Below are 24738 nucleotides of genomic sequence, written 5' to 3' on the forward strand. Positions count from 1 at the left end.
CTGGCCATGGCTCTGGCACCAGCTATCAGTTACTGTGAGTCCCTTCTGAAGGATATCCGTGTCTGATGCACTGTCCACTATGGCGCCCAGTGTGCAGTCATCTGCAAACATTGTCAGCCAAAGTCCTCCCATGTTGGCCTGTACTTCTGGGAAGTACATGACAAACAATAGCCAAGGACTGAGCCCTGTGTGACACCACCTGTGACCAGCCTGGAGTCTAACATAGTGCCAGCAACTCTAACCCTGTGGGTCCCATCCTTAAGCCAGTTTGCAACCCATCTTGTGACATATGGGTTTACATTTCAGTTGTTAGTTTTCCACAATACCTGAGTGGGGTATTGTGTTGAAAGTGTTTGCAAGGCCAAGGTAGGCTGTATGGACTGCCTTTCCCCAACAATGGCCTAAGTGACCATTTTGAAGATGTCAACCGAGTACAAAAGGCATGATCTGCCCTTGACCAAGCCAAAATGGGACGGGTACAATGTCTGCATGTCCCCTATATCTTTGTTTATGAGTTCAATTATGATCCTCTCCATAGCTTTGCAGACTAGACTTGTTAAGCTTATGGGGCAGTAATTACCAGGGTCCATAGAGGCACCACCTTTGTGCAGATGTGCACAACTGGACCCTAACCAGGCTGTTGTGCACACTATGGAAATGTAAAGCAGTGATAGGACTAAAGCCCAGGATACTGACCACCACAGTGAAAGTACTGAACCACTACACTATACAGTACTACAGTGTTAGGTCAGTATGAACGGATGTTGACAATTGTGTGCAAAGTATCCCATGCAAAACCTGCAGGCACAGTATACTCCCTGTTGTGTTCACACAAAAAGCATTTGGACAGTAACTACACAACATGGCACAGAACAGACAACCATAAACTGGAGGTATTTGTTGAAGGTCACACTCATCCACAAATGTGATGGGCTGCAGAGTTCAACATATGGAAAGCCCACACTGGGCATGCTCACACACTTAGATAAATGAGACATCTTTCACACAACATGCCATGGGAAGGCTGAACTGGGCATGCTCACACACTTGGTCCAAATGTTACTCCTAGCAACTGTGAAAACACACCAGAGGATGCTCATTCCCCTTTCTAGACACTGATCATGTAAGCACCCTATAAGTATATCGGGAGAAAAGGAATCTCTCAGTAATCCGAATAGCGCGCTCTGCTAATTCGTCTGTCTCTAGTGTCATAACATAATTAGGTAGGGGTTTGAATCCAGCAAGTGTGTGTGAAAGGGGATAAGTGTGTGTGTAAGTGTGTATGAAAGGAACATCCCTTTTGGCAACTGGGAAAACACACCACAGGATGCTCATTCCACTTTCTAAACTCTGATGATGTCAGCACCCTATAAGTATATCAGGGGAAAGGAAATCTCCCAGTAATGCGAATAGCACGCTGTGCTAATGCGGCCGTCTCTAGTGTCATAACATAGTTAGGTAGGGGTCTGAATCCAGCAAGTGTGTGTGAAGGGGGGTAAGTGTGTGTGTAAGTGTGTATGAAAAGAACATCCCTTTTGGCAACTGGGAAAACACACCACAGGATGCTCATTCCACTTTCTAAACTCTGATGATGTCAGCACCCTATAAGTATATCAGGGGAAAGGAAATCTCCCTGTAATGCGAATAGCACGCTGTGCTAATGCATCCGTCTCTAGTGTCGTAACATAGTTAGGTAGGGGTTTGAATGTGGCAAGTGTGTGTGAAGGGGGGGGTAAGTGTGTATGACTGAAATATAACTGGGAAAACACACTACAGGATGCACATACCCCTTTCTAAACGATATCACAATTATGTATGGCTTTTGATTACAGACATGCCACGTGTGTTTTGCCCACACAGAATGCCCATGTGTGTGGGTTGTCCCTCACAATAATGCATGACATTGATTAAACCAGTTATGGCAATGCACACATGATGTATGTGTGTGCCAAATACACATATGTACCTGTGACCTTCAATAGTTACCATGTGTGATGCCTGCCACATGTGAATACATGGTATTTGCACAGGGTAACATTATGACTGTGGTCTTCTGTGCAGGTGCTGCATGTGGGATGTGTATATACAGTGTGAGATGTAGATGCTATCAGCCTAGTAGTGAGGGATACACACCTGGTCTGGGGCATATAGTCTACATGTTGTTGATGTACAGGTGCTGCATGTTTTCACCTGTTGTGGGAGTGGTAAGACATTATTCCATAGCAATGCAATGACTGCATGCTAAGAACCGTTCAGCTAGGGTGTTGTAGCTACACTAATTCATTAGCATTCAGTAATATGTCAGAATCCTGGTGAGGGTCTGATGCCAACCAAGGTCAGGGGTCTACCAGCCTGTGTCACTTGCTCAGTGATCCCTTCCATGTTCCCTATCATGTATCCCAGTGAGGGACATCCCACATCAGCTGTGGTGGCAAGGACAATGACTGAGTCATATGTGTCCATGCATCTGACTGACCTGTATGTTTGTGTTATGTGGTGGACCACAGTGCCCCATGAGCATATCACTGTGACCTACACCTTGTCCAGCCTGGTGAGCATGTTCTCACTGTACTGGACAATAAAAGTACCTAACACAACTGCGGCAGTAGTGTTGTATAGCTGTACAGACTGTGCTTGTTTGACACACAGGATTTGTGTGCTATGTGTTATACGTGCTGTGTGCAGGCCTAATGTATGCCTGTGTGCCAGCTGCAGAGATGTCTGCCAGTCATACAGGATGCTATCCTTAGGCTCCACAACTGACCCGGTGTGTTTCCATGCTTGTATTGCTGTCCGTGTAGGTCCACATCAGATTGGTATTGCTGTCACTGTAGTATTTCATGCCACCAGACAGGTTATGCCAGTACTGGGTTCAGAGTGCTTAGTCCACAGTTTGGCCATGTGTTTCCATCTCATACATGTGTTGTACATCCATGGGTAGGGGATAGGGTTGACTGTGTACATGTGGCAGCTGTGACATTACTACATGACACGCATATTCCACAACTGTACCATAGAGGTGACTGACAACTGACCTTTGCACATGCTACCATAGTATTGAGATTGCATTGGTGATTAACAGCACATAGGGCCAATGGTGAACAATATACATAGGTCTATAGGTTCATACAGGGATGTCTGCCCAGGGCATGCATCCACCTAGCCAGAATGTGTGTGGCTTTCAACATGCATTGTAAATCTGTCTTGCTATGCCCTTTTCCAAGGTTAGTATACTGTGCCTCTGTCTCACAGTGACACATAAGTGATACCCAGGGTAACCCTACAATGTCACATCCAGTCATTAATATCACTCTTGAAGATAGTCACTGAGTCACTCTGCCTAACCTCTATTGGGATAATATTCAAGAATGAAGGGAGCCTCTGAGTTGTGAATGTGCCCCTCCAGCATGTCCTATGTATATCACTCCTGAGGTTCAAGTCTTTCCAGCGTGTATCCTGATGGGATCTGGATATTCTGAGGTGCAGCATGGCCATTAAGTGAGGGTTTGACATGGCTTTATATGTCAGGCACAGATTGCCTATGAAGAGGCAGTATGCCACTGAGTAGAGCTGCTGTTTCTTTAACCAGTCAGTATGTGGCATCTGTTTGAGCCCTTTGATCCTCTTGTCAAGGAACGTATGTGGTATCTCCAGTTGCTACAGGTGTCTGGTAAGGTGCATGCCGACAGGTTCATCATAGTCAATTATGGGCATGATGAGGGATGAGTAAAGGGGCACAATGTCCTCCCCTGATCTACATGTGGATCCCATCATGATGATGTGGCCCATATAACATGCTTACCTAACCACTTTGTCCATGTTGTTGTCAAATGGTAGAATGCTATCAACCTGTGTACCCCAAGGTCCATAATTCCTTCGTCTGCACTTAATGGATTAACACATATGTGGTACTTTGTGGTCACTTTGTGTTTGACAAAGGGGATGACTATACGCTTTCTGTCATTCACCTTGAGGCCATGGCTGTGGCACAAGTCGTGTGTTTGCAAGAGGCCCTTTTGGAGGATGCATGTGTTAGCTGGAGAGTTGATTATGGCGTCCGGTTTGCAGTCACTCATGACTTGCTCAGCCACAGTACTTCCATGTTGGCCTGTACCTATGATAAATATATAATGAACATGACAGCTCCCAGGGCTGAGCCTTGTGGGACACCACTTGTACCAGGTTGGAGGCTGACATGGCTCCAGTCTAGCCATGTATGTTCTGCCCTTGAGCCACTGTGCAATAACCATAGCGACATAGGGGTTAATATGTACACTGGTGAGCTTCCCTAGAAAGCACAAGTGGGGTATTGTATCAAAGGCTTATGCAAGGTCCAGGTAGGCTGTGTAGACCTCCTTCCCCTTGACAGTGGCCTTGGTGACTGTTTCAAAGAAATCAAACAGGTTTGAGAGGCAGGATCTGCCATTAACAAAGCCAAACTGTGTATGGTGACATGTCTGTAGGTACACAATATCTAGATATGTGAGGTTCATGATGATCCTTGCCATAGCTTTGCAGACAAAGCTAGTCAGACATATGGGGGGAATAGTGTCCAGGATCCGTGAAGGCACCACCTGAATGTAGAGGGACCACTGTTGCTGTACGCCACTCTCTGGCCACATATCGTGTAGTAAGTCTGGGATTGAATAGTGGTGTTATGTCTGGGTGTAGCTCTTCTTGTGGTTCATGTAGGATACAGCCTGGGACACTGTCTGGTCCCATTGATGCAGTGTTTATTGCTTTGGGAAGGGCATCTCTTACCTGAGCATCTGTGATGTCAGGGGGGGCAGCACTCTGCATGAGACATATTTGCCTTTTGGTGTGGTGGGGGAGAAGGCAGCAGTGAACCTGTCCACTAGGATGATGGCAATGTCTGTGTGTTTTGTATTTTGTGTGACATCTTGGATTACCTTCTGAGCATATCTGGGTAGTACCACCCAGGTTCCTAACATAACTACAGACAGCCTTGTGATTATCCTCAGTGGCTTGTGGAATCGTCTCTCAAAGATGGCCTTAGACAATCGTATGGGTGCCTGTAGTTGTCTTCCAATACTCATCAGTGGTGCCTTCACATTTTGGGAGGTTGTTGTATCATGTAGTGGCATCATCCTTCTATTGTATAGTGTGTTTATGGCTGGTGTCCGGCACCCAGGACATCTGCCTTTGGAGAACTGGGTCATGCTTTCATATGTGGTTTCATGATCCATGCATTCCTGAATGTGTCCATAGAATGCCTTTATACAGGTATCTGCAGTCTGGTCCATATTTTCAACAGGCCTGGGGCCTTTGAAGGTTTCCACATCATTTATGAGGGGTGTGAACTTGCTTGACTTGAGCTGTTGACAGACGTGCCGCCCTCCAGACAGAGCAAAGTGAGGGTCACATTTAGCTACCTGTCGGGTGATAGAATGTGCCACATAACACAGGCACACAGGTCACTCCACAGCAAGTACAACTATGAGGCAGTCATTGTCCATGCTGGTGCAAACAACCTGAGACGTACCTCCCTGGACCACATGGAAAGAGACACGGAGGAGCTCTTACAGCACCCTCTCAAACACAGGACTCCCACACAGCCTTCATGCTGACACAGGAGAGTATAGATTTCTCTGCAAACACCAACATACTGGGTGACATCAGCTACCCAAACATAGACTGTGAACATTACACAAGCCACAATACCCAAGCTCTAGGGTTCCCATAGATCAGACATTCTTTAGCTATGGAACAGGTAACCAACCTTCCCACAAGAGGGGCAGATATACTAGACCAGATCATCACAAACATGAGTACAAAATGCTCACCACTGGGAGTATATCCCTCATTTTTGCAATCAAACCATATACTAATCACACTGGAGTACTGGATCCCCCACATATGCAAACCTCGAACACGTCGATGTGTGTGTGGGAAATGCCCCTATTAGCAACTGTGACAGTACAGTACAGGATGCAGATCCCCCTTTTGAAACACTGATGATGTCAGGACTCTATAACTATATTACCTGTATTAAAGTCCTCCAGTAATTCGCATAGCGCGCTCTGCTAATGCGTCTTTCTCCAGTGTCATAACATAGTTAGGTAGGGGTTTGAATCCTGCAAAGGGAATGTATGTTTCACTAATATGAGTGGGGTTTATGTGTGTGCACTATGCTGGGAGGGATAAGTGCCTCTTGCCAACTGGGAGAACACACTACAGGGTGCATATCCCTCCTCCTACACACAGATGATGTCAGCACCCTCTAACTACAGCATTAGAAAGGATTTCTCCAACTACTGCAAATAGCACACTCTGCTAATGTGTCTGTTTCTACTGTCATAACACAGTTAGGTATGGGTTTGAATCTTGCAAATGGAAAGTATGTGTTTTACTGTGGGTGGGGTTAGTGTGTGTGCACAATGATGGGGGTGGGATGTGGCTTTTGCCACATGGGGCTATGCACTGCAGGGTGCTCATTACCCTTAACAAGCAGTGATGTTGACAGCACCCTATACAAACAAAACTACAAAAGAGAAGGTGGTGGTACCAATAACACATGTAAGGTAACACTTCTTCAAGTAATGTCCACAAAATGAAGTAGGATAATCAAACAATTCTTTTATTCTATACAAACAACATGACAACAGACAACTTCCAGTACTCAGTATAGTGTTACATGCTACTGTAACACGCACATGTACCAGAATATACCTAGATAGTGTTTTGAAGCCTGAATGTGGCAAGTGTGTGGATGTGGGATGTGTCTGTGTGTGCATTTCCATATGGGAAACATGTTTGATGTGGCAATCAGGGTACCACAGTACTTGATGCACATTACATCTTTGAACTGATGAGGTTGCCTGCACCCTGTGAGTACAGGTAGAGAAGAGGAAGTCAGTAGTAAACAACATAGTGCACTTCTCAAATGTGTACCTGTCATGTATCGACAACTACTCATGTAGGGTAATAAATAATGGGAATGGCAGGTGAGCGTGTGCATGTGTGCATGTGTGTGGGTAGCAGGGTGTGTATAAATGCATGTGTGACAGAACAGATACATATAGCTGAATCTACATAACAGCACATGATGCGCATTCCCATAGTCAATGTTAGCATGTGATGGTGTGCAGCTGGTACACTTTGGTAAGTAGTATGGGTGCAGATAACAATTGAGGACATTCATACAGTTACTGCAGCAGGACTGCTGGGATATACACACAATCATACTGGAACAGTGAACAGTTACCAACATGTTACTACTTATACACATCTATGTAGTCACCCTGTGCATCAGCAATGTGTTTACCTTTTCCTGCACCAATGTTGTAGTATGCAGGAGGTGGCACAGTGTCATCATATGCACAGGGTGTGGGTTAGGTATGCCCAAGCCAGTCACTGGTAACACCAATTGACATGTGTGTGTATGTGTGTTTGTGAGGGGCAGCAGTACAGGGTGGACCAGTGTTGGTGCAATGTGTGTGTGTATGTGTTTGCCCTAGGTGTTAGGTTTCTGCATGTGTGTAAGCACGCACACAGTCCCACATAATGGCTGCCATGTGCAGGGTTTTGTGGACAGCCACAGACTGCACCTGTCAAGTCATCCAGATCAGTGTCTGTGGGCACGGACACGGTACCTGTGCCTGGCAGGGGTGCTACGGGCCGTATCCGGTACTAACCCAGACTGGGTACTGTCGTCAGAAGCAGGGGTGTGTTGACTGGACACAGTTCCCTGTTGGGACTGTCCAGAGCCACGGGCACATGGTCTCATAGGTTCATAGGTTCATACTAGGCTATCTGCCCGAGGGCATTTACAAGCCTAGCCCATAGTTTTGTGGCTTACGCCACCCCTTTAGTATGGGGAACTATACCCATTATTTTGCTGTGCCTCTGTTGAGCAGTGACACTGAGGTAATCCCTGGGGTGTCTTGATGACAGCACAGACCCAGCATTGCTGGGGCTGGTGCTGGCACTTGAGGTGCGTGATTGGACCTGTTGTCGTCCGCGGCCACTGCCAGCTGGTGCTGTTGCTGGCATACGGCCACATCGACGTCGCAAACGCACACCATCGCCCTGGCCCATGGACATCTGGTTGTGGAGCAGCTGTTCTATGCCCCCACAACGTCTGTCAATGACATCTGTGAAGTTACGGATAGCATTCACAATGTCACGCATGCCGTCTGTCATGGCTGCGCAACATGCTATCAGCTCCCTCAGACCCTGTCTGGTGTACCTTTCCATACGTGCCTGTGCCTGCATGACAGTTCAAAACGTAGTGGAGGTTGACATACCTCCTTGGGCACGTCGGCCAGAGGCAGTACGGCCACGGATGCCCCCACGAGAACCCATGGGCGACTGTCTGCGTGGTACCATTGGAGGACCCTGCTCATGGCTGCCTTGTGGGGATGCAAGTACCACAGGTACCACATTACCCTGATCTATGCCCACTGCAGACTGTCCATCACCTAGGGACAATGGTGACAAAGGATGTAACGGCAGGATGACTGTGCGCATTGACGGGGTTGACAGCTGTGTACTGTCAATTGGCTGACCAATGGTGGACCCAGACACACCTTCCTGCACCATTACAGACATTTCATCATCATCAGTACCTGGGGCACAAGATTCAGGTTCCCTGCTGCAGGTCACCAGAGCAGCACCAGAACCTACAGGAGGAAAACATGGAACACAGATTACAGTCTCAACACATATTTGACAGAGATGCACTTCAATACTAATGCACACATTCAGAAATGGACACATGCACTCATGGACACTAACACACATGCACACATGGGCACAGGCACACTCGCACACATGCACACCCCACAGTAAACACACACATCAGTACCGTGTTACACTACTCTTAATTTAGTACAACTGGGTATTACAGGTATTTTTAACACACTCACCAGCATGTCTACTACAGAGTTACACTACTCTTACTAGTATTATAAATTGTTTTTCAGGTAATGTTAAAAACACTCACCAGCATGTATGGCCTGCCTCGTTGCTAGATGGGAGGGACCTGGAAGTGTGAAGAGAGTAATGTCAGTGGGCACAAGTGTGCCATTTGTTTTGCACATGATACAGTACAGTAGTACACTAGTTCCCTTATACACATCAGCTGCTCATAATGTCTGTATCACACATGCACAATTACATATCATGATGACAGATACATACCACATGCACATCTTATGCGTGCATGAAGTAACAGTGTACAGAACAGTCATATGTACATACCAGGAGTTAACTCTAATCTCACCCTTACCTCTCTTCAAACGACAACTCAAACTGTACTTCCAAAACCACTGGCTTTGTTCTTGTTGGACTCCAGGCTAACATCCCTCTACACACCCCCTCTTTATCTTTAACCCCTCATTGTGCATAATAACTAGCTTCTACCCTGTTTCTTTCACCTTGATGTCCTTCTATGCTCTGACCTACTTCTCCCATCTCTCCCACCTCCTCTTGACTGTCTTCCTTCTTTTCCTCACTTCCTTCTTGACTCCTGCCTCTTCCCTATTATTTTATCTTTCATACTCCTTCTACTTCTCTACCCTTCTGAGCCCTAAGTATTATCTATATGGCTTTTGCCTTATTGCATAACCGTTATGCTTTAGGTAGAATTGCTTTGAAACCGACAGTACATTGTGTATGACTCTAAACTGTTTGAGTTCCTTAAATGTATGTTGATTTAATTAACAGGCTGGTGTATATTTCTATTATGTTGGCTGTCTGTATTAACAACTTGTCTGTCTGCCTTTATTATGTTATGTGTGGAGCTTTTCTCCCCAGGCCTCTACTGAAAATGGACATATATCCAGCTAGACTATCTTGGTCAACAAATGTAAAAGTAATAACAATAAATAAATATGGCATCTTACCTGCACGCTCGGTTTCTTGCTGCTGTGTGGATCCAACCTCCATCATGATGCATGACTGTTGCTGCTGTTGTTCTGGGGCTGGATCCACAACACTTAGCAGTAGCCCCTCCTGTCTGGTGAGGGGGATGTGGCCACCCCCCCACCTGTGGCAACCTATTGCCTGCGGATATCTGCAGCATGCTGGCGGACATTTCTAATCAAATCACTGCAGTGATGTCTCACCTGCTCATATGTCCTATCATGCATGCCAACATCATTTATCCTGCTAACTAGGTTTTGCCACAGTGCAGACCTCTCCTGCTGATTCTGGGTGGTGTGTAAGAACAGGATGGCATAGTCACGCACCAGGCTCTGGTGAATCACGTCATCCTCTGCAGCAGAATATGCTGGGTTCCTTTTTGGAGCCATGTTAACCTGGAAAGGTACACAAACAGGTTATCAGCATAGTATCTCAGCAATACATGGTACACATTCTATACAGGGAGTATTAAATTGTACTTATTACTGCTTGGTTGTAACTTGATTACAGTGTAGCTATCATTCTAAGTCATTTGGACTAAGCACTTGGCCTTCAGACCAGTTGTTTTACATTAGGGAGGTTTGTGTCAAGCACTGTGTTGGCAGGACACATATCTTTCATCCATTGAAGTTGGGAACTGCTGATTGAGGGCCCAGTGTACAAGTGTATTAGTTCTGGTATAGGCAGTTGGCCTTCAGGCCAGTTATTTAACATTAACAAGGTTTGTGGTCTGCACTCGTGTGTGACAATAGGCTGTACTCTGCCATTCATAGCTGGGGACATCTGGTTTCAGGTTTATAGTGCCTGCATATCTGAGCTGTATCTTACTGACATTGCTACACCTTGTTTGCTGTAGCAAACACTACATCCAGGCCTCCTGGATCTACCTTTGTTTATATGATTGTTATTTGTTAGCTTGTTATTTCACTGGTATGCTACTTCCACATAATACACAGCTTCTCAACACGTCTGTGACTCACTACTGATATCTGCATTGCTTACTGTACGTATTTCCATGTTACACATGACAGCAAGTGACTGCTTGTCATTGTTGCATTTACTTAATTGTGACACATTGCACTTAGGTTACTTGGCACTTGCTCACTGACGCTTTTATATCAGTCAGCAGTTGTAGGTAATATCAGTACACCCTCACTCCCCACTGGACCTTGTTTTCAATTATTACGGAATTCACAATAGTATTCTAGCATGTCCAGAGGTCAGTTGTCAGTTCCTCCCCAGTCCAGCTGGTGAGTGTGGTACTCCAGAGACAATGTTAGAACAGCTGCATGTACACAGACAACCCTCCTCCTAACAACAAATTCAAACTCATGTGAGTGATGCAACCATATACCAAACTGGAGGCTAGGCTCTGTCTACTCAATACTGCCATAACCAGTCAGGTGGCGAAGGAAACCACACTCACTACACTTCCAGTCTCACATAGACCTACCACGACAGCAGAACTAACACATGATCACACATGAACATACTTGTAGGCTCGGACTACAGGTCTGCCTACGCAGCAGAGACCTCCTAAGCAGACACTCAGGCAACCACTACCACGGAAACGAATACGTGCAACACATATCACACAAAGCCAATGTGCTGAACACTCACAGCCATTAACAGTAAACAACACACCTCATACACCTGTACTAGGTGCCTCTATCATCAGGCACACTAACATCACGTTCACCAGGCTTAACGAGGTGAGAGTCACGGTGTGCAGCCTGTCGGGCACTATGACCTGCCACATAACACAAACACTCAGGTAACCCCAAGGCAAGTACAGGTATGACTCAGTCAATGTCCATGCTGGTGTGAATGACCTGACACATACCTCCCTGGACTACATGACATGAGACAGTACAGAGATCTCTGAGTACGTAGCCCAAGACAGTTTGACCCTGACCTTGAGTAGCATCCTACCCTCACCAAGAACGATGCCACAATATCAAGGCATGATGATCCCTTCCAACAATTGACTGACATACTGGTGTCATTCACAGGTGTGCCAATGTCTGCCATCTTGGGGTGGTATGCTTTGCTAGGGACAGCTTGCACCTGTCACCCCTGTCCTATTGGAATTTGGCAGAGCCTCTTGCTACACCCATAGTGCCTGTATTAGGCAAGGCTCATAAGGCAAACCCACATCCATTTGTATCACATAGGATGAGGAAGTAAGAGTGATGCTACTCAACACCGAAAGTCTGGACTTCAGGATGCACGCACTCAAAACCCTACTTAGCATTCTGGACATTGATATCTGTGCAGTAACATAAACCTGTTTCAGGTTTCACAGGCGCACACCAATACTACCAAGTTATAGCTGTTACCATTCTTGTCGGCCCCAACACAAGGGAGGGGGAGTATCAGTATTCATTGCAGATTCCCATGCCTCCACATTGGTGGCAAAGTACAACATAGGTGTTAGGCCATTGAGTACAGAAGACGTAGTTGGGGACCTGGGGAAGAAACATGGTAGCGGTCTGTCATTTGTCAACCACATGGCCAACGTGGATTGAAAGACATGTTATATAGCCCAGCTAATCATGAGGGATTCACATGTATGGTAGGGGAGGTCATTGCGCCTCTTTACTCATCCATCATCAGGCCTATAATTGCGTACAATACAACTTTTGGGATGTACCTAACCAGACACATACAGCAACTGGTACAGGACAACAGTACCTCATCAAGAGGATGCAATGGCTCAAACAGATGTCATATGCTGCCCAGGTAAAGGAAATCCAGCTGGACTCAGTGGCATACTGCCTGTTCAGAGGCAATCTGTGCATGCCATATACAGCCATGTCCTACCCAGCAGTAATGAACATGCTGCACCTCAGGCAATCAGAGTCCCATACAGCCACATGCTCAGGGGACCTGGACCTCAGCACTGACATACATGGACATGCTGGAGGGGCATATTCCTAACCAAGAGGCTCCCTTCACTCTGTAATGAGCTCACACTACAGGTTAGGCAGAGTCCCTCATTGAGTCTCTTCCATAGGAATCTGGATGAGTGGATGGAGATCATAGTTGTACCCCAGGTATCACTTCTATGTCACTGTTAAACAGAGGCACAGTATACTAACGTCGGACAAGGGCATAGCAGCATAACTTGTAATTGGGTGGCGAAAGACAAACACATTCTACTAGGCTTATCAATGCCCTAGGGCAAATAGCCTAGTATGAACCTATGAACATGTGTGCACTGCTATAGTACTTCTGCCATATGTTGCATGTGTGTGTGTTGTGGGGGATGCACAGGTAATGGCCAGATATTTCTGCACAGGAGACACGTCTGACACACTCTGGGTGTTCATCCCTACATACTGGATGTGTGTTGCCATCCAACCCTGTGATGTGGACACACATTACTCAGCCTGGATATACATATCCGAACAACACCACAAGCACAGTACACTACCTTGCTATGTATGCATGTAATTACACAGTTATTCACTAGTTATGACAGTAATGCTATCCATGCAGCCCATTGGGCCAGTGGAAGCCACAACACACACCGCCCCTTTGCATATGCTTACCACAGACATCCCACATACTGCATGTACTGTGCACACACATATCTAACCCAGAACAACTGCACACCACTTATTAATCCTGTCCAGTGGACTACAGATACAGGCATATTGTATAACAATAGTAGGAGGCTACTGCAGCACAGGGCAGATTCACATGAAGGCAAGGCATCTGTGGTCAGCAGTGTTAAGATGCTTCACATTCACCAAATGCACAGATATTGGCAACATTGTTGCAGACAGTTTAGGTGCAGGTAACCCCCCCCCCATTCTCCTACACATGTGGTATTAGTTATCCCAGATGACTGTAACCTCCCTATCCTCTCACATGTCCAGGTGAGAGCCACCCTCAACATTGCAGAACACATAGCATCACTGTTACGAAATGGTATCCCTGGATGTGTGCTACATTCACCCCTGGAGGACATAGCACCACATGACAGACTGATTTTAATCCCTGGCCATACTACGGGATATGTACCTGAACAGTGCCATACATACACAGTGGTCCCACACCAATGAGGAGTAACCTCTATTGACCCTGGTAACTACTGCATCATATGCACAACTGGCCTTGTGTTCTAAGCTATGGAAGTTTTAAGTATGGGCAACATGTACAGCAATATTACATATGTATATATTTCAGGACTATGTACACACAACCTATCTCATGGACATACCTACAGATAGTGAACTATGATACATTTGGAGGTGTCACAGTAAACACAGTATTAACCTGCTACTTTGCATTACCTGTGTTTGTGGCAGCTGTTGCTGTGTCAGTGGTGCTGCTTGCTGCTTGCAGTTTTCTGCTGCTGCTGCTGGTTTTGCTGCTGTCAGTCTGTTTATTTTCGTATTTCTGTCTCTCTCTCTCTCTTTCTCAGGTTTGTGCAATAATTTTATTGCATGTGTGGAGTGTGGTTACTGAATGCTTTTGTAGGTATCTGCATAGGCCCATGTGATGGCCTCTGCGCCAATTGTAAGGCAGCATTGGCTAATTGCATACAGCCAGTTGTGTACTGATTGCATGTCTCACTGTGATTTCAGGACAGTGCTATAAAAAGGTATGTGAGATAGGCGTTGCCCTTTCAGATTGTAAGGGCGTGGACCATGCTGGTATGCTGTTGGAAAATGTTTTGTGAGTGTGAAGGTTAGTACATTTCTCATGCTTCATGCTGTGTTGTGAATTCAGGTTGCTGCATTTCTCCCACCTGTTCCCTGTAGTGAGTGTGTATGCATACTGACACCCACAACTATATTTATTATGTATTGCTATATATACATATGTGTACATATACATACTGTCATATATGTACATTAGCTGACAATATTGGGTACAAGCTAACAATTTTCAGGGCTGTTTCTGTTAACACACACTAGTATGGGAATCCGGTAATTGGGACAGTGAAAGTCTGTCTGCATGCTTAGGGTAGTACACATACTATATTGCCTTTATCTTCATTCCTACTATTACATGTTCCACTTATTTAGCACTATATCCCTGTATGAGAGTCATGTCTTGCTGGTAGGTCACACAGACTAGTGTTACAATGGTCTTGTGGTAGGGCCTACTAGTATGCTTGTATTTTGCTTTCAAATTGAGTACAGGGTCTATCAATCAAAGTGCTGGAGGCACCTTCCAGCAGTTAAGGGGTTAGTAGGTCTCACAGGAGTCAGGCTGTGTTGCAGATTCTGGCTGCTGCATTTTTCTTCACTGTCTCCTGTAGTGAGTGTGTATGGATACTGACACCTACGACTATATTTCATATGTATTACTATATATTTATATATATGTATGTGTACATTTACATACCTTCTTATGTGTACATTACCTTACATTATTATGTACAAGCGAACAATTAGTAGGGCTGTTTCTGTTAACACTGAACTAGTGTGGGAATCCAGTAATTCGGCGATTAAAACTCTACCTGAAATGCATTGGGTAGTACACCTCCTATATTGCTTTTATATTGATTCCTACTATTACATGTTATATTTATTTTAGCACTATGTTCTTGCATGGCAGTCATGGCTTAGTGGTAGGTCATACAGACTAATGTTACTAAGGTGCTGGGTTCGAGACTGGTAGTGGGAATTTATTTTTCTTTCCAGACTTTCAAAATGAGTACAGGACCTGTCAATCAAAGTGCCATAAAGGCACTTTTAAGCATTTAAAAACAGGTCTGCGCTCATTTGCGCGGAGCGCACGCATGCACACTGGTGTTTAGCTCCACGCACACAAGCGTACACCCGCACTATTTTCTTTGAAAGAAAAGAAAAAGGGGTGACAGGAAAGTGGTGAAAAGGGGTCACAAAGAGGGTAAGACAGTAGGGAAACAAGCGTGGGATTTGCGGGAGGGTTGTAGGTAAGGCCCATAGATGCCCATGTCTTTAGCAGCAACAGCTGTGCATTTCCATGTATTTTGGTGAGACATTTGAAACCTTCCACCCCTGAGAGAGGTGTCAGGACAACATTAATGTTTGTTGTAGAGCCAATTGTAATTAACAGTTTCAATGTCAAGCGGACATGTGTGCGACATGGACAGCTATGTATGGGGCGTAATTTTTTTGTGGGTACAGAGTGCCCTTTTTTTTTTTTCAGGTGAGAGTGGTATGTCAGGTGAAGGAAGTCAGTATAGCTGGGGAGGTAGGTTGGGTAGGTTAACAGACAAGACAGACAAGACGCATACAGGGGCGGTGTATGACACACATGGGGGGGTTACACAATTGACGGGGACGGAGGTTGGGATATCCAAGACGCATGAGCCCACAGATGGCAACAGTGGAACTGATATCCCCACCCATAGGCAGTTGCCACTGTTCCTCCACAGCCCAGGACGGGGCTGTGCTGGGGGCTGTGTAGGCGGGGCAATGGGCAGGGCCGTTAGCTGTGCCACACGAGCCTCAAGCTGGCATAGGGGCCCAAGAATGGAGTCTTGGATCTCCCTTCGCACCACAGACCGGACACCTTGGAGGGTGAGTGGACGAACTCCTCCGGCCACGCTTGCAGAGGGGGGATGGGCCCCATCCCCTGCAGCGCTTCCACCCAAAGGTGGCACAGGGCCACCGGAGGAGGGTCCGGCCTGGGCACTAGTGCCAGGTGCAGTCGCTAGCTGAGGTGGGAGAGGTGGGTCCGCTGGGACCTACCTTCCCAAGCATTCTAGGTTTGTGAGTAGTTATGTTAGTTTGGGTTAGTGGCATATTATTCCATTCAGATTAGTTGTAACAGCATGCATTGGTATTCCCATTAAACAAACACCCAGATATTAACACCATTGAACAAGGGGCATATCAATATCACATGCATTATTTGAACGGAAATACACAATCAAACAACATGCAGGGTTGATTAATGGCAACAGGCCATCAGATTTGCAGGTATGAACAGGGCACATGCACGAACAGACATGCATATATTTTTGAAACGGACAAATGTCCATGGTTAATGAAATGTTCACATACCAATATTTATTGGGTGTTGTTATATGGAATTATAGGGTTGGGTGGAGATAGAAAGTGATGACACATTCATAAGTTACACATTGATATACATTTGTAATAGGTACACAATTAAGTTGAGGCTGATGTTTCAAAATGATTTTTATTTGACTGTCATGCTACACCTGTTACAAATACATCACTATCCTACTTATTTTTAATTTGATCAGATACATCATCCTGCTACACTTTGATGACAGGACAGGGAACAACTATGGCTGCTTAGTCTGTCAGATAATCATTCATTCTATCTACAAATTGTTTACTGTTATCACCATATACAGATTTTGGCCTAGACATTCCAGATTCAGACACACTGAAATCAGTTTGGGATGTTAATTTGTACTTCCCACATGCATTTAGTTCTGTGGAAACACACTGGGGCTAATATATTCAGGGGTTATTACTACTTTATTTATTCATACATGATCCTTTCTGTCACTCTCACACATCCTGCAACTTCACAGTTCAGGTTGGTACTTCTAGGCTTTGTTCACATATTAGACCTGTGGTGATTCAAACACTTTCCAACAGCCTCACTTCTGTCATGATTCAGCATTTCAACAGGGGATAAATCACACATGTGACTACCTCAGATTCTGAAGCTGTACTCTGGAGACTACTGCAGGTTATACTACATTTAATTAATGGTGGGACATCTGTATTACAGCACTATTTATTTCTATAAATTATTTTTCCAGTCACACTTGCATACTGATGAACTTGTTGCAGCCATACCTGCAAACTTTCAATTCTTGCTTGCACATTAGATTACTTTTAATCAATACACTGCAGTGTTCTGATACATGCTACACTATAACATTTATTTACAAGTACTAAATGGGGTTACTAACTTGCATGGTGGCACAGCCGCGCCAGCCTACGGTCATGCGTCTCGCGGTTCGCAGAGCGGAGACCTGCAGCTGTAATACAAAGGAAGTAATATTGGACTACACATCTCCATGGTATCAGCTAGTTGAAATCCTTACATACATGAGTAAAATGTAACTTACTCAGTAGTGGGGCTTTGGGCATATCCCGGGCCTCCTGGATCCATTGGGTCAACTGGTCTTGCTTACACCGCTTCAGGTCCGCATGGTGGTGATGGACCTGCTCACCAGTGCGTGGAATGCCAGTAGCACTGGTCAGATCATGAGCCAACTGGTCCCATGCCTCCGCCCTGTACACTCCCCATGAGACCTGGCCCTGCATGAGTTGGGCCTCGTGATGATGGACAAGGAGCCAGACCATGTATCTGGACTCCTCAACGCCCCAACGCTGTGCTCGAAAGCAACGTCCCTCACCTACTCCACTCATTCTGACTGCAGGTCTGTTCTACAATCGGTTCTGGTGTGTATTCCCGCCTATGGGGCTTATATATGCCGCTTTTCCCGCACATTTCTCTGATTGGCCGTTTTGGAGTTGTATCTACTTCACTGAAAATGCTTTATCATGCTCCATTCTGGATTTTATCCCATATATATGCTATTTATGCATTTCTAGGTATTGCTGTCATGGCTTAGTGGTTTAGTACCTTGACTCTAGTGCATGGTATCCTGGGTTCGAATCTGACCACTGATTTTTAATTTTCCTGACAGAAATGAGTTGAGGACCTGTCAATCAAACATGCCATAAGCACTTTTAAGCACTTAAAAGCAGGTCTGCGCTCATTTGCACGGAGCCAACGCATGCGCACTGGCAGTTAGCTTGTGGGAGCTGCGCGCAAACGGTGTGCGCTGGGATAAACCTTAATTGGCTAGTGACACACATGCTAAGCTAAGCACAGCTAGTTGCAAACAGTTTCAGCCTGTTAAACCAGTGCTTAGCAACGGGCATACAGTTTGCAGCTTTTTAAACACTACGCAGCTACGGGCACTGTGTCTCACAGCGGCTTAGCTATCAGTACATTTCTAATTATTTTTATTATTGTGTTACTTCAATATATCTGCTCCATTTCATTCCATTTTACAAAAGGGTATACTTTTACATTTGTACAATACTGTCAGGGGCTTTTTTAGTGCTTATTTACAAAAAAACATGGTTGTTGTGTGGGCTCGAACCCTGCCTGCCTACTCTTAAGCCGGCAACTCTACCGCTAAGCTATTTCTTCTTGGCTTACTTTGCATATTTAGTTCTCATATCCTTTCCCACTGATTGCTAACTGCAGTTGCGCTAGTAGCACGCCACAAGCGCTTACACAGTAGCACATATTTACGGGGTTAAAAAATAAAACAGTTTTTATTTTCATTTTATAGCCTCTGTTCACTTTGTACACTGATGGTCTGTGGGGGAATGTGTTGTGTAGTGTGTTTGTTTACATTTCCATGGCCTCTCTCGTGGCTGTTTACTTTCAGCCATTCTACACTTACGGGGGCGTGTCCGCATGCAGGGCTTAGCCTACGGACACGTCCCCTACTCTCTTACACGGACCGTGTAAGAGTTACAGTGTGATTCAGCATGCCTCATGCACCTCATGCATATGCATGACATGCTGACATCACACCGTTTAACTGCAGCCTCCGTGTAAGAGTTATAACTCTTACACGGAGGCTTCCTGAATCTGGCCCACTGCAATTGGTCACCTCTAAAAATACTGCCTCCAGATGAAGCAGTTGGCTACTTTAATTCCATATTCTTAGCCATCCTTGATCATCATGCCCCAGTATACTCTATTAGAAATAAGTCTAAACCTGCCCCATGGCACACTACAGCTACTAGACAGAAAATTCTCCTTAGAAACAAATCTTGGGAAAAATGGCACACTACTAGGAACTCAACAGACCACCAGACCTTTAGACAACTGAGAAATACTACTAAAATAGCTATCCTCTTAGATAAAACAAAACTTTTATATCCAACTACAACAAACTAACCATAGGAACCCACATAAATTCTGGTCCAGCATCAACAAATTCCTACACCCAGGCCAGTCTATTACACCTAACCCACAAAGCTCAAACCATGAAAATCCAACACAAACTGCCAATGCCTTCAATTCTTTCTTTACAGATGCCATTCAAACACTAGCTAGGCAATTATCTCCAAGTTCCCCTAATCTAACCACCTCACCAACTGACCCGATTCCATCATTTCAGCTAAAACCTGTTCCTACTTCCTTCATTTGCTCTCTTCTAAAAAAACTAAAACCAACTACCCCCTCTGCTGACCTACTACCTGCAGAATACCTACAAAAAGGTGCCAAAGCCATAGCCTTCCCCATTTCCATACTAATAAACAGAACGGTATCCAAAGGAAATATCCCATCTATCTGGAAAATCTCACACATCATCCCCCCTACAGAAAGGTGGAAACTCCATTAACATTTCAAACTATAGGCCGATAGCCCTACTCTCTCCACTGGCAAAAATCATGGAAAAATGTATCCATAAGCAACTACTCACCCATCTTATCAAAAATAACCTACTTGCCAACTGTCAACATGGGTTTAGACCTAACCATAGTACCACCACAGCTCTACTTTCCTTCACAGACTGCATAAATTTAAACCGTAATAATAATACTCTTTCCTCTTCTGTCTTCATTGATTTATCTAAAGCTTTTGACATGGTTAACCACCACCTCCCTTTAGAAATACTTAAATCTCTTTCTCTTGATACTCCAGCCTTAAAATGGTTCAACTCTTACTTAGACAATAGACAACAAGCAGTACTATGGGAAAACAATCTATCTTCTCTCCTCCCCATTTCCCTTGGTGTTCTCCAGGGCTCCATATTAGGCCCACTGTTATTTTCCATTTTCATTAATGACCTCCACCTAGCAATTCCTCATGCTATCTGCATTCAATATGCAGACGACTCCACCATTATTTGTTCAGCTAATACTCCTTCCGAGCTATAGACCCTTACACAAAACCCATTCAATACAGTTGAGCAATGTTTTTTAAACCGATGCCTACTACTTAACCCAAAAAAAACTAAACTTCTACTTTTTACTCCTACTCGCAGGTCAACACCTCTTCACTTCACTCTTATATCCAAGAACGGGACTCTTATATCTCCTGACCCAACCACTAAACTTCTTGGAATAACCATAGATAATAACCTAAACTTCGATACTCATATTAACATCACTATAAAAACAGTAAATATGAAACTGGGATCCCTTTATAGAATCAAACCCTTTCTTACTCTTTCAGCCAAAACCACTATAGCTAGAACTCATTTAATCTCTTCCCTACTCTATGCTTCACCCATGTATACACCAATCTCTCAAAAAACAACCTCAACAGACTTGCTACCTCCTATCATAGTATTGCTAGATTTACCACTGGTTCTCCTTTTAGAACACATCATTGTAACAACCTAAAACAATTAGGATGGCTAGAGTTCCAAAATCAGATACTATTTCACCAGCTTGTGATTACCCATAAGAGCCTGTATTACCCCACCTATACACCTATACTGACTACTCTCATTACCCCCTACAACAATCTTAAGAATTTACGCTCTTCTAATAAGCTACTTATTACTGCTAGCAGATCCAACAACTCAGCTGGAGATTCTTTGTTCTCTAACTCTGTAGGCAAACACTGGAACATACTTCCCTCTGAACTCCTATCCCTGACCTCTATAACACTTTTTAAACAGAAACTAAAACTATATCTCAGTGCTCATTCTTTATGCCCTTGTACTAACCCTGACTAACTGTCTTTCCTCTATTTCCTATCTATTCTCTGCTTCTAATTTAATTATGTTCTAACTACTGACATCCTCTTGTCGTTTCCTATAAATCTTGTATTTCACTGTATCACATGGTACATTTGTATAAGTAAACAACTTTTTTATCCTATTTTTTTCTGTTTGTATAAGTAAACAACTATTGTGTATTTTATGCTTGCTTTTCATATCTCCTCATCATGAGCTATGTACACTTGCAATGACAACTGCATCAAGCCTGTTCGGCTGTAACTGTTCAGAACTTTTCAACTACTGTATACTTCTCTGAATTGTGACAACTTATTATTAAATATATGGTGTTTGTGTTGGAGCTTTTCTCCCTGGGCCTCTACTGAAAATGGATTCGTATTCTAGTTAGACTAGCCCGGTCAACAAATGTAAAATAAAATAAATAAAATAAAATAACTGGGCTGGATTGTGGTATCAGATACCTGTATGGTTGATGGTGACAGTGGTCACCATAAAGTGGTACATGGGACATATAGCAGGTGTACCATGGTGTAATGACAGTGTACACAGCACCCACATCCTCCAGTGGACATTGTACTTACTGGAACTCATGATGACACTCTGACATACCCATCACACATTATCCACGACTGTGATACAACCCATTGTATATTACAACAGTGGTACTAAAGGGATATGCATCTAATGCACATGACACAGGCATAGCAGGGTATTGCACTGTCATGCCTCACCTATGGGCAGCAACAACACTGTCTGTACTACTGTGTGGCAATGCGTATTGTAATAGGAGTATGTGGCCTTGGAATGCTGTACTCTACAGATATACAGACATGCACAGATACACACACTTGCCAGAACTCAATGGGTATCCCATGTTTATCATCCCATTTGTACAACACTGTTTTGCTGGTACTGCAAGGCTCATGTAACCATTAGGGAGAGGAGCGTAACAGGGTACATGTAATGTCCGATACAGCAGCAGCCACATCTGACTATGGCAATGGGTGTTGCGGTGGTTGTGAAGGCCCTCATGCCATACACAGACAATGCTATCCTCAGTAATGCACACATACCCATGTGTCAGTACTGGGGTGCATCGCTGCAGGTGGTCATAGCTGTGTAACTGACTATTGTCCATGGAGAGATGGGTTGTGTAGGGGATGTGTGTACAGTGGTATCATGCCACCTGTCATGTGCCAGCAGGCCATCTATCGACAGACAACACTGTGGTGACCCTCAGAGTGAGAGTGACATGCATCAGCCAATCCTCTGGGTACCTCCTGCACATGGCCACTGAGGTGATCCAGTTGACATCTATGCAACATGTATTACAACACATGGTTAGTGTCTGTGATGGAGACCTGTACCCAAGCATGTTCTGTTGACTATGGTAGTGTAGTGGAGGTACTTGTGGCATATGGTTCATACAGGGTGTTGTCTCCTATATGTCCCAGTTGTTACACAGCTGGGCAGACATGTCAGTGTCAATCAAGAATAGATTGCCTGTATGTATCCCAGCTGGATACCTGCCACCTGCACAACTGTACAGGGACTGACAGACATCAGCTTGACAAGTAGCTATGCAGTAGGATGAATGTTTTGACAGACAGACATTTGACAATGATATGTATGCCATTACTACATGTTGGAAGCCCTCACTAACATGTGCTGTACAGACAGTAGTCTGCAGTTACATTCCACATGTCGGATCATTATCCAGACGGGGATATATACTGTGACACAGCTCACACAGCAGGAACATGACAGTGAGGCCTCAAAGTCCAGCTATGACTGCAGGCGTGCTTGTTGTCAGTACTACATGTAGCACTCTACTCTTGCCTTTGAAAGCACTGTCAACAGTAGTACCACCATGATACACTACAAGCCAGTGTTACAGCATGTACCCTGGATTACTACCCCTGTATGTAACACATTCACATGGATAGCAGTAGTGTACAGGTCTCATATACTTGTGTGTCCCAGACATGACTCTTACACCCCTTGCTACTGTATTGTACATGGCATGACATACACTTATTGCAGATGTCATTACCCTGCTATGTTATCAGACTAGGCAGTGAGAATTGTATACCAGGGCTAAGCCATGCTTAGCAGGTGTCAGCATTGTTGCAATATATAGCTAATTAGATATGCACACTGGTATGCAAAGTCTACAGGGTGCAAGCGCCAATATGTTTAACCATACCTTAGCACTGCTTAGCTTCACGCAAATTTGCACAAACCCACATAAAGCTGCTCAAAACTGCCTTAACCACTCTGTATCCAACAGCCCTTGTTCTGCTCAGCAACAAAATAAACAGCCTCTACAGGTCTTGAACCCAGGAACATGTACACTATAGTCACAACAGTTAAGCACTATGCCATGACCACTGTGAAGACAACTGTTTTTGCAATATATCTGTCAATACACATATTGATTAGTATTGAACAATTGTTTTGACTTCCACAATTGTGTAATAGTTGTTATTAATATTACTGTTGCATCACATATGTTGTTATATCATAATGTACGCATATCAGATACATACGGTGAGAAACATCTGGGAAGGTATACACAACCGTGATGTTAACACATGACAGGAATATGGATATATACATATACATATACATATATTGATATATGTCTACATGTACATACACATGAATATTCATACATATGTCTGTCTACACATCTGTATAGTGCATCATATATATGATCATTTGTAGATCTCTTTCTATATATATATATATATATATATATATATATATATATATATATCATATTTTGGCTGTTCCCGTTAGGGGTCGCCACAGCAGATCACCTGTTTCCATTTCTTCCTGTCCTGTGCATCTTGCTCTGTCACACCAACCACCTGCATGTCCTCTCTCACCACATCCATAAACCTTATCTTAGGCCTTCCTCTTTTCCTGGTAGCTTCATCCTTAGCATCTTTTTCCCAATATACTCAGCATCTCTCCTCAGCACATAGGTTCATAGGTTCATAGGTTTATACTAGGCTATCTGCCCTAAGGCATTTATAAGCCTAGCCCAAATTTTTGTGGCTTACGCCACCCCTTATATGAAAAAATACTGTGCCCATTAGTTTGTTGTGCCTCTGTCCAACAGTGACACAGATATG

The sequence above is a fragment of the Protopterus annectens genome, chromosome 12.part0 (genome assembly GCF_019279795.1).
Source record: "Protopterus annectens isolate FY-2018-M chromosome 12.part0, PAN1.0, whole genome shotgun sequence".
Classification (NCBI taxonomy): domain Eukaryota; kingdom Metazoa; phylum Chordata; order Ceratodontiformes; family Protopteridae; genus Protopterus; species Protopterus annectens.